This window comes from Neopsephotus bourkii, unplaced genomic scaffold (assembly GCF_033783945.1).
Source record: "Neopsephotus bourkii isolate Nb327-2 ecotype Australia unplaced genomic scaffold, CSIRO-AGI_Nbou_v1 NB_360, whole genome shotgun sequence".
NCBI classification, from domain to species: Eukaryota; Metazoa; Chordata; class Aves; order Psittaciformes; family Psittacidae; genus Neopsephotus; species Neopsephotus bourkii.
In genome coordinates, this window is record NW_026900866.1 from 1993244 (window position 1) to 2005886 (window position 12643).

General features: G+C 39.2%; 1 long non-coding RNA gene across 1 annotated transcript in view; it reads left to right on the forward strand.

Annotated features, from left to right (window-relative positions):
* The window catches only part of LOC133209772 (uncharacterized), a 70001-nt gene extending 62313 nt beyond the window's left edge, over positions 1–7688 (forward strand). The window contains exons 6-7 of the long non-coding RNA XR_009724759.1: positions 1156–1288; positions 6126–7688. This is a non-coding gene — a long non-coding RNA (uncharacterized LOC133209772). The remainder of the gene's footprint in view (positions 1–1155; positions 1289–6125) is intronic.
* Positions 7689–12643: the final 4955 nt, after the last annotated feature.

A 12643-nucleotide genomic window follows, 5' to 3' on the forward strand; every position in this document is an offset into this window, starting at 1 on the left:
GTCAATACCTTATTGATTGTCCACAAAAAAAGGGTTATATTTAAATGTCCAGTTAAAGATGCAAAGACAGATTTCAAAACTCTTAGAAACTCTATGAGCCAGTGTACTGCTGCCTACTACATGGCTATTCTATTTCTTTGGTTAGTCCATTTACTCCTATTTACTTAATGAGTCACATGGAATGTTTTTTGAATGTGTTTACAATAAAATGTAAAAACCTAACAAAAACAGCTGTCTAGATTACTCTAACATGAAAGCAGGCTTTAGGTCAATCAGACTAACAGAAAACATATCTCTTCTATTCTTGCTTTGTGCTTTGCGGAACCCCCCCTCCTTGCATCCAGAAGGGCAACATGCACCGAGGAAAAGTATTACACAGCCAAATATAACCTACCATGAAGGCCTTGTCCTATGGTGTAGGGCTTAAGGCACCTTAACTCAAAAATTTCTAGGTAATTTGAACTCTTGAAGCAAAACACAGAAGACAGGTAATTTCAGAGACATATGGGATCCAATCCCAAAAGAGTTTTGTATATCAAAACCAGCACTTTGAAATAAATCCATAAATAAAATGTAAGTCTGAAGCAGGTCAAGATATCATTAAAAAAGCAGAAAGTCACTAGCCCATTCCAGAGGGTCACGGATACCTCCAAATGAACTGCAGTAACAGGTTCCAAATGTGGTAAGAGCAGGTTGCGCTTGCACATAAAATACTTGCATTACAAGACTGAAATAAATTGCATCTTCTCACCCCATCCCTAATGATGACTGACTTAGAGATACTAGGACAAAAATATGGCCATAAAAATACATAGTGCTCAACTAATATTTTGTACAGGTACATTGCACAGTTGAATTATCAGCAATACTCATCCTCATGCAGCCTACTCTGTTCCTGGTTCTGCCATATCCCTGTTTCACGCTCTTCCTGACCCCATTTCCTGGGGCAGGACAAGTCAGGATCTTCCTAAAGACCACCTCGTCCATCTCTTCATTCCATATCAGATGACATTGCTGACAGATATATGTCTAAACTATTGCTAACAGCATTTAAGATGGAGATGTCACAGTCTGTCTATCCCAGCTATATTTGCCATTAGGCAGCTTTGCTTAAGTCTTACTGCACTTTCAACCACTGCCTCTCACCTCTTGTAGACCTGAAAAACCCCCAAATAATTTATAGACTCAATCCTCTGCTGCAGGATTTCAAACAGAGCAATTTTTGGGAAATGAGAAATAGTCTAACTCTAGAGTGAAGGAGAAGCAAGGGAGGAAATAGAAGTCTGAGGTATAACTGACTTCTTGCCTGCTCACATGCACCAGCCATCACAGGGAGATGATTAAGAGTGGTTGGTCAGGTTGCAAATTCATTCTATGTAGTTAAAGAATAGAGAAACATCTTCAATAGCTGCCTAAAGATGCCAAGAACCAGAGTTAAAAAGAGCCATCTAAGAACCATTAGCACTGAAATATGGCACTTTTCCTATTTGTGAGGAGTACAGGAAAATTGCAAGATGGGCTTTGCTTTGTTTGCATGCTTGTGGTTTAGAAGACACATGAATTCCGGGCAGCTAGCAATGTGGGGTGTTTTTATGGAGGAATAACAAATCAAACAAACTCCCCTTTGAAGCCCCAGTTCAGACTAGAAGATATTCACAAGCTTTGCATAAAATGTAAGGGTCTATAGTCTACCTAATCTACGGATGAATCAGAGGCTTGGCAAGCTGCTGCCATTTAGTTATTTCACCTGTATATGGGTTTATAGACAGGTTAGATCATCACAGCTCATATTTTGATGGATCCTTGACTAACTCATCTCAATAGGAGACTTCTTTGTGCATATAATCCCCCCCCAACAGACACACACACTTTCTTTTACATTTGAACATCTAGTTTTTCAAATATTGTTTGTATCTTTTTCCACTGAAAGACAAATGTTCTTGACCTTAAGAACTTGTACCAGAGGAAAGGTTCTGATCTTCCTTAAAAATATATTTTCTCCTGTAAATTTCTCCCATTACAACCATTTCTAACACAGAAATTTTAAAATACATGATTGCCATTTCTTGATATGGTCACCCATTTGAATGGGTTTTTAACTCCCTTTTCCCCATAAGATAAAGGTTTTATGCACTCCCAGAATCTTTGAGTGTTTTTCAACTTGTATTATTTCTGTTTTATGCTGTTCCCACTCAAGCATACAAATACCCAGCAGAACAAAACAGAATAATTATTCACAAATGGGTATCAAAGTATTCCAGGATCGGATTCCCAATTTGCATGGAGTTAGATGCCAGTGCTGAAGAGGCTGTTGTGCTCAGAAATCTCTTTAGCCACCTATTTCAAGTCTGACAGAGATTGTGAATCAGAGCCCTCAGCCGCAGCAGTTCACAGACAGGGATGCTTGCGTAAACTGAAATCAATAATGATTTAAACTGAGGTACCAGGCCCTCAACTCTGGACATGCCACCCCATCAGTTGCCATGAAAGAGGAGGTATGAATCAGTGGGAGAAGAATATTTGACCCCATCTCTCTATGAATCATCAGACCTCTTGAGCCTGCACCCTTGGACATCCATTCCTTCCTGAGCTGCTCCAATGTAAACACTGTAAAATTAAACCTGAAAGGACCTGCAGCATACTTAAATCAGTTCTACATCTTGAAAATAACACCAAACAGCAAACAAGGCCCCCAAAACCCCAAACACCAACAAACCCCCTACCCAGCAAATTTCAACCTATGAAACTGTACTTCTGTTCTAAGGAGACTGCTTCTTGTGCACATGACATCTCCAATAGTTTGTGACCATTCATAGAAAATTAGTATCAGGAAGTGTGACTCAAAGTTCTGAAAACATTACCCTGGAAGTACATTATATTAAAAACTTATGTGTTCAACCAATTTTGATGTCTGAGAGACTGCTTTAAACAGCTTTAAATAGGCTAACTTGAAATAAAATGCCTTTTAGTACCTTAATTGCTACAAATACAAAGTTTAATAATAATACAAGGATTGTTAGTAGGGTGGAAAACCAGTGAATTTATACTTGAGATGTGTTACCACTCTTTTCTATGCTGGAAGTTTACTTTACACACAAATATGCTTAAAACCGACTGTAATCTGCTGAATTTGTCACTTCAGCAATCGCCTTTCTCATCTTGTAGTTGTGGAGACAGATGAAAGAGAATGCAGTTGTTCTAGGAACTTTTTTACTCACAATTGTAGACCCTCTCCTCAGCACAAATATCCAAAACCATAGGATTTGGTGAAAGCAACCATTAGAAACAGCCCCTGGACTGAAGGAAACCTGGAGTTTTGAGATAAGGGTGAAGGAGTTACTTTTTTCTACAGCTTTGGAAGATAAAATTCATAATCTTAAGCAAAAGGTCAAATTATTTCTTTTTTCATATGCCTGTCAAAAACATAATTCAGTATCAACAAAGTCAGGTTCACCTTTTCCATGAAGTCTTATTATACAGGTGGGTGTGACTTTCAACACAAACAATTCTGCACAGTGCAAAGCACATTGTAACAATTGCAGACTTGATTCTGAGATCACACGGAGGCAATCCATCATTTATTCCACTGGACTTGTTAGAATTACAGTGAGACAAATGGGCTCATCGGAATTACAGCCTTTTAGCTGCAATAAATAAAATATATCTTCAAATCGGTGAGCACTTCCCTATTACATAATCTTTCATTTTCATTTCCCCCAAAATTTTACCCAAACTGAAATTAAAGCACTGTGGCTGAAACAGAGAGGTTCATGAGTCCATAAAAGGCATAAGACTAATGTTCTGTACGTGATGGCAAATTACACTTCTTTGTGTGCATTACAATACTTTTACAAGAGTTGCTATGTAGAAAGAAAATACTGATGATCATTTAACACAGTAAGAATTCACTTAAATGAACTGCCAGAAGAACAGAACTCTTAAAATAATTGATTTTTTTCCCCCACATCAGATGAAAAATGCATAACACTGTACAATGAAAGTCAGCTTGAGCAAAAGTCATTTTCTGTCCATTAAAAGAAACATAAAAGACATTGGGGTACTTAATTAAAAGTCTTAGGACCGATTTGCACACCATAAATTTAGAAAACACACACAAATTTCAGTAAAATACCTTAATTGATGCTTTGCCAAATATATTGGGCCTCCCAAATACTTTATAAGTGTAGAAAATCTACACCCCCTATGCTTAGAATACCACCATCTCTAAAACTTAAATTCATAACAGTTGCTGCCTCAGTGTTTCTGCCAGCATGCTGATGCCTTACGTTTGCTGAATGCACAGAGTGATTTGGAAATGACAGATATCTCATGACAGGCAATACCAGCAGACAGCCTTTCAAAAAAATCTATAGTGACCTCACCTCCATCCAACACCTATTGACAGTTGTCACTCAAACTGTGATATCACATAAACACTTTCCGATCTGCAGCTTAAGTTTCCATAGTAGGGCAAAATCCTGTTAACTTCTGACCCACCTCTCAGACATCCTTTCTGTTGTGTTTGTGTTTGCAAACTGCTGACAGGTTTTTCGAGGCAGACCAAGTGCAGCTTGTGCAACACCCACACTTCCTGCCCTCCAAGTTTCTCTTCTGAAAAACTTGTTGCTAATTAAAGGTAAAGAAATTTGCATCTCAAAAAGGTGCAGAATACTCCAGAGAGAAAATAAAACCAACCCACCAAACTAGAATATGATTTGAATGTGTTCCATGCAAGACCCAGGACACTTTTTCCTGTCACCTATGTCACTTCATTTCAATACCATGGTTTGCTCCAAAATGCTCTGATGGAATAATGATGAACCACTAAGCCACACTTTAGATACCACCCAGATTAGAGACATGAGGAAGCATAAACTCCTCTATGATTAGGAAACTTAGGACCTCCATAGGCAGCTGGGAATGAAGCATTCTAAGCATTATGAAAAGAATGATTTATAGCTGCAGCAAAGAAAAAAATGTCCAGATATCATAGCTGTTGATATAAATGTGTAATGAGAGCTTTAAGAAACATGAGTGTAGATGCATGTCTATAACCACATCTATCTGCTTCTATGCAAAACTTGTGGCCATTTATAACAAACTAAGGAAAGGTGTACTTCAATCTCTGTCAACCATTTAAAATATTTAAAGAAATAGTATCAGTTTCTCTCTCAAACACTTCAATAGCAACTGCTTAAATTGTTGCTTAAGGCTCAATATTTCATAAAATCTACTGATAACACAGACAGGGTTATACTCTTAAAACTATAAATGCCTTAATCCAGCCTTCCTTATATATCTTCTCCACCCTAAAAAAGTACATCTTACTTCACTGAGATGGGTCTCTTGGACTGCATACAAAGTATACATCTGGATGAGTTATTTCTTTACCTTTTGCTTCCCAAACTAAATCGTGGCTGTATTTCCTAGCTACATTTTGCATTCTGAGACTAAACACCAGCACAACAAGGAACTTCAGCCAGGTTTCTCAAATAAACAGAAACTTAGTTTTGTAACTGAACTTTTGTAATGCTTCTAATTCACAGGCACTGGGAAATAAGATCTGGTCTTTATGAAACTGCAGTAGATATGGATCTAGAATGAAAGGCTGTCCTATAAAATTAGAAAGAGTTTGGGGATATGGATTTGTTCTTAAGGATATATTCCTTCCTGAAAGGTGCCATTTGTCACACCTTGGATTTTTCTGTCCATCAGGATATAGGTGAAAAAAATAAAAACAAAACAAAACTATTTCATAGCTAAAGGAATTTAGTTGAGAGACAGTTTTATACAATACAGAAAGAAGTCACTATCTATTAACAGAGAATAAAAGAGCCAGCAAAATCTATATTATTGTGCATATGTAGAGTGGTAGGCTGCACACCACCACATTTCTTGAAGAAGCACTGTTGCAGGGTGTGCTGTGTCACCTCTAAACATATCACACACTTTTGGCCTATTTTGATGCAAGGATGCAGAAATGCTTTTTGATGGTCTCAGGGCTAGAGAAAGACATAATAGCAACTTCTGAACATTTATGTGTGCTTAGTTCATGGATTCATTTACTTTGCTTTACTGTCAGGTTTTGAAATTGCATTATAAAGATGTAAACAATTTCTTTCAAGGCTCTGGCCCTGAAATTGATACCACATGGCCAGACTTCTGTGTTCACACTGAGACTTGTGGACTTCATCATGGCTCAAGGCAGAGCATCATCAGTTTGCAAGATCTAAGCTCAAGTTCACTGACATCATGAAGAGGTTCCATTAAATAAAGTGCATGCAAGATTAAGAATACCTTAGAAAGAGGGAGAACAGCTTCACAATGAGCTTGTCACAACATCCACTGACCCATTACTGAGGCTCACACCTGACCTTGGGCTACCACCTGCTGCTGTCCCCAGACCTGCACAGTTCTTTCTTCTCCTTCCACCCATTGGGCCTCCTGCAGCTAGAAGTGAGAAATTCATGCCAGTGCACTGCTGTTTTATTGTATGTATTCATGTGTGGTGGGGGACCAAGATCATCTGAACTCATTTCACCTGTGAACTTTTACATCCATTGCATCAGGCTGGTTTGCACTCCCCTAAATTCAGATGGTCTGAGATGCAAGTACTTGTGTGACTGGAAACACCAACCCATGGAATTGCAATGGTCCTTAAAGTTTTAACAAGAAAAATAAGCTTGGCATTTATCTATTTTAAGGATACTCTGGAGATCTGTGCTGGTTGATCCTGAAATGTTGATGCTGAGCCCTTAAAGAAATAAGATGCATGGCTGTAATGACAAACCTGCCTCATACACTGGCTGTTGGCCCAGCAGTAGCATCTCTGGATTCTCTGGGGCATCTTCCCAAATATGCAGAGAAAGCAAGGATAGAACCAAGGTTGTCTAGTGCTGTTTGGTGTAAAGGAGGGTCTCTCTTACCAGTGTGTGCATAGTGTCTTTCTGGCACAAAATTATATTTGTTTCATTCATTTATTAAGAGAACTACAGGCAGTAATGGACTGATGCAGAAAAGATAATTTCTGAGTTCCCTTATACATACACACCCTTTTATTTATATATACATATATATAAAGGAAAGCACACACATCTCTAAATATATATAAAACCAATATAAAATATGGAACATTTTCCAGGGGAATCACCATATCCTGAGCTGTTAATCACAAGGAAGTAGAAGCCAACTGAAGAGAGACATGGGACATATCCTATTCCTATTTTCCCTTCCCACATAGTCTGGTGCTGTTAATTGATCTTTCTTAATTTAGTGATGATTACAGATGCAAAGATGACAGTGTATAAAAATAAAAATTATGAAGCAAACAGTAATGGTTTGGTTGGTACCAACATCAAATGGTGCCTTTAGCATCTGATTTGCAACCTGAGAGGACTACCTCTGCTGGGAGAGGCATTCACAGCTCTCTTTGAAAGTAGGATTAAGATTCCCACTATCAGGGAACTTTATCTGCTAAAAGTAAATGAAGAACTGATGTAGCTCTTTCCTCAGTATTGCAGGGAGCCAGACAGGAAATTAGGAGGATATGGTAACGGTAGGCCAGATGCTGCATGACTTCACAATCCTCTTTACTCAGTTTTATACAGCAGGGACATATTTGTGGGAATTAAAGGTCTTGGTATGTCTAGTAGAAAGAGAGTGAGGGTGTAAATGACTAATGATTTCTAACCTATATATATTATATATATATGTTAATATACACCAGGGAGACAAAAGAGTTACTTATGCTGGAGGACTCTGTTCATGCATTAAGAAATGAGTGTCGGGCCAAAAATAAATTCAGTCTGGAAACTGGAACTAAGTTTCTGAGACTCAGAGATCCAGGAGTTCTAAACTGTCTTCCAGTAACAGGGCATGTGCTCCATTTTTTTTTCACCTCAGATTGGGGTTTTATTATATTTTTAAATAGAACAATACAAAATAAGTGCCTGCAACAGTACAGGCACTGCTTCAGAAGCCAAGAGCTTTCGTCTAGCTCTATATCCCTATAAAGGGAGAACAAGGAGGAGTATAAAATAGTGCATAGGTATGACTTGCCACAAGGAAACATGATTCTTGTTAAATGGCTTGACAAGTATATTGTGGTTTGGGAGACAGAAGGGCAGCAAAGGGAAGGGCTGTCGAGGGTCACATTGCTTTGCAGTCCAGGGCATGTGGTGGCCTCAAGCTTTATGAACACTTACTACCATGGGGTCTATTATCTACCAGGCACCACTGAAGCCTGAATTATTGAATTTCAATAAAACCTGCAGCTTTGGTACTTAACCCAATAACTAGATTGTTGCGTCCCCTTCCCACATTGAATTGGCATCAGCAAAGAAATGGAACGCAAGACAGTTACCCCTCCTTAAGCCCCCCCTCCCCCCCCCGGTAGATACACACATATATAGCAGCACTATGCTCTGACAGGCCAGGGACAGACTTAAGTTCAACTGGTGATGAATGCTGCCTAAAAATGCATGGCAACAAACCACAGCAATCCCTAGGCTAGATGCAAAGCATAAAATGCAGCCTGAGTGTAGTTACAGTGGAAATGTAATATTAGGAGGAAGGGAGAGGTGAATTAATGGACCACCAAGAAATTAAAAAAACCCCAAACAAACGAAAAAATAATTTAACCCCCCTCCCCCCCAAACATTTCTCTACAAATTAACAACGCGTTGCAAAAACCTAGAGAAAAGGAGAAAAAAAACCCACCCCAAACCATACCACTTACAAATGCCTCTGTGGCAGTGAACTCATTACTCATTTATATACAGAGTGAAAAATATTAAGATAAATGATGCTATTTACTGGCATGATGCACCTAACATCAAAACAGGTGTGTATTTTTAAAGTTAGCTGCATTAAACACATTATCCAACTTTCAAAATACAGTAAGTGATTTATGTTAGAGGTTGAATATACCCAAGCAGCAACTAGAAACATAACAGGAAAAAAAACCCTCAACAAAACCAACAACAGAGCAGATCAGCGCAGCTAAGAGACAAAGTCAGTAATAAAGCTCAGATTTAAGCAGAAAACTGGAAGCCAAAGAGTACATAAATCCTTGCTTTTGGGTATCTTATGCAAAATAAGTTTCTGTTTGTAACAGTTAGCAATGTTTTCCAGGATTTAATCTGTAGTCCTGCTATTCAGAGATACAAACATCTTTCTCATCCAAGTAAAAGAACATGTTTACAGTGTTTGTCAGAGGATCCAACACAAGAGCATATTTTCTGAACAATGCATCAGCTAAGATTTCTGGAACTGAGCAGACGGTTTTCCAACCTTAGATTTTTCCATATTAAAACCAAAGCAGAATAACCATTCCCTCACAACATGTCCCGAAGGAGACACACATTCCTCCCAGGACCAGGGCAAGCAAGGAAGACAGTGAGGTTTTTTAAAAAGGCTTCCTTGAATCTGACTACAAGATAAAGAGAAAAAAAATCTCCATTCTGCTTACCTTAATAACCTTGTCAAAATAAAGGCTTGTCACAGCTCAATTAAGATGTTCTAGTCATAAGGGGTTGTCTGTGGTGTGATGGCTCAGTCTGAAGAGACTACAGGACCGCTTTGATTAGAAAACTTACCTGTTTGCAGCAGGGCAGCTCCACCCTGGATGTCTCAATTTGATCAGAAGGGCTTTTCCTTCCTGGAACTAGAGTTGAACTGGTGAAAGATAGCTCAATAAGGCTGAGTGCTACTTTTGTACAACTTAGAAGAGTCCTGATTGCTTCCTCATGAGTGTGTTTATGCAGGCTCCCTGCTGTCCCTTTCAACCCATTTCTCACACTAAAGCATGAGGGGAAAAGCAAACAAAATTATTCTAGCTACCCTCCCTTCAGATTTTGAAAGGTGATTTTATGACTGTCCCTTCTAACTGTAAACAGCTGGAGGGCAATCAGATGTGAGACTGTTGGAGATCACATGAAACCTTTGGTGGTTATACACGATCAAGGAAGCTTGAGATAAACTTACAGGGGACAAGGCTGGCTAAAGACAAGACTAGCTGATGATATTTGTGGATGCTACTGCTCAGTGTCTGTTGAACAGAACCATTTAGGTTGGAAAAGAACTTTCACAGAGTGTTGTGTTCAACTGTAAATCTAGCATTGCCAAGTCCACCACTAAACTATGTTCCTAAGTGCCACCTCTACATAGCTTCTAAATACTTCAAGGTATGGTGACTCAACCACTTCCCTGGCCAGCCTGTTCCAATGCTTAACAATCCTTTAAGTAGAGGAAATTTTCCTATATGTGTAGAAGAACATATTCTATCTCTATAGCCAGATGAAATACCTGCCATTCACTCTGCTGGGGTCAGCATAGACAATGTGTTGTTAAAATGTATTAACATACAGCTTAATCTTTAAAATGCAAATATATATAAAACCCCCTTTTCTTGTAACATTTAAAACTCATTCTTCTGTCTTAAACATCAGGCTGGGTGTTATATTACTACAGACAGACCACCATGTCAGCAGAGGCATTCTTTGCAGGGTATTCTGAAATTTTGTTGATGAGAGGGAGAAAAACCCAGCAAGACCCTAAAATTAGCTGACAGCAATGAGAAAACACTGTAAGAAGCACCCTTTAAGAAGGCCTTCGAAAACCTGTGTATTATTCCTTAATATTTGGGCCATGTCTTGTAGAGCAGGTGAAGCCCTGAAGAATTTACTTTCCATGCGGGAAGATTTGTCAGACTTCTAAGTCAAATCCTTTACATTGCCAAGCAGAGTGAGCCAGGTCATGCAGAAATTTGTAACAGATTATCTAGAGGTAACATGCTGCTTAGAGAATTTTGTGTACAACTGGATTTTTACTTGATCTGTGTTAAGAAGTTTCATTCTCTTGCAATTTAGCAACTGACAATGAGCTTTTAAAACCGTTTCATTCTTCCATGCTCCCCCATAATATTAATGAACAAGTTTCCCTCATTTCAGATTTCACCTCCTATATGTCAGTGAAGAGAATGAGACTACGTATGTCCCTGCATAAATCTGCTTAATTTCACAAAATATTCACTAAAAACATAAAATGTGAAGGACAAATCAGCGCTAACACTGAATGAATGTCTCACTACATTTGAAATGTTGACTATTGTAAACTTTTGATGGTCTTATTCAGAATATTTACTTCTACTAAAATATTTATGTGTGTGTTATGGAAGAAAACCCAACATTTAAGTAGTCACACCTCAGAGAGGAATATGGTGAAGCATGGAAAACTTCCATCTTTGCAGCTGCTACTAGCTGACATGGCAGTAAGGCATATTGCTGTGAGGACAGTAGTACATCTGCTTCCCTGTTTATGGCAACGAACCAGACTTTGTCTATCATTCCAATTCCTTGTGCTGCTCACGTAGTGCACAGGGATGCTAATATGGCCACAAATACCTCATAAGGAATTAATACTTTGGGGGGGGAGGGAAATTAGTACTCACCAAAGCACACAAGACTTGAGTTCCCTTCAAGTGACTCCTCCTGTTCCTATTATGTGATGAAGGGTGAATTTTGGAAATAGCAGTGCACTGCTACAACAATCCACAAAATGGTCTATTCCAAAATTACAGTTTAGCACAACCTTGCAATTACTGTTATCCACAGAAGGGAATGAAATACCTTTAAAATGGCTCTCAAGGATATTTTGAAGGGAGCCCTTGCATGGGGAAAAAATTTAACCCCAAAGTTTGAAAAGGAAGAAGACAAAACCTTTGACCTTGATAATTTGCTATGGCCTAAGCTTACAGCTCAGGGCAGAAACACTGGCCTCTGATATCTTCAGAGCCTGAGATGGCTGCATGCCAACAAGACCTCTGCAGTCCAAGCATAAGGACAGCTCTAAATAACACTGGCTACCAACAGCCCAAAGGGCAGCAGTGCAAGAACTAAGAATGAAGTCGGGCAAGCGGTAAAATTGCCACACATCCTATTTTGGCAGCAGAGAGAGGTGTTGATTTTGAGAGTGCCATCTCCAAGTTGTCTCTTGAAATAATATAATCCTCTTGTTTCCTGCTGCACCAGTTTTAAGGTCGCTTCATTCTTCTGAGGCAGCATAAAGCTGCTGTAGCTCCATAGGCTTAGAGCAAAGCCTGACTGTCTGAGATGTTGTAGAAAGGAACATGCATCTCAGTAACCTTCTGAAAGTGCAGTGTACACAAATAATCCTTGTGCCTGCAATTCTCTTCTGACCTGGATGCTAAGGCAATTTTTAATGAGGATTTGGCCCTGAGGGCATGTTTCCATGAAATGCTTACAATATTCCTTTCCAGTGCCCACAATAATACTTACGTGCACACAAATAATAAAGTCCCGTGTACAAATATGCAGAGCCACATGCCAGTTCTTCAGCTTTCAAGCCCTTCATAGGGCTCCAGCAGAGAAGCATTAAAGAGGGGAAGGAGGGGAGCTAAGATGCTTTCATCCAGTGCAAGGAGCACAGAAGAGCATATTGCAACAGTTTGTCAGGCTGGATCTTTACTCTGGCACTGAAGAGAGAGCTATAGACTGACAGAAAGTGTTTATTACCCAGACAGCAAGAAGGCAACAGTGAAAGGATCAAGGCCTGTTAAAGCAGGATACAGCTGTCCCCAGAGAACTTGATCCTGGCCAACAGGCTTTGGCAAAGAACGGTTCAC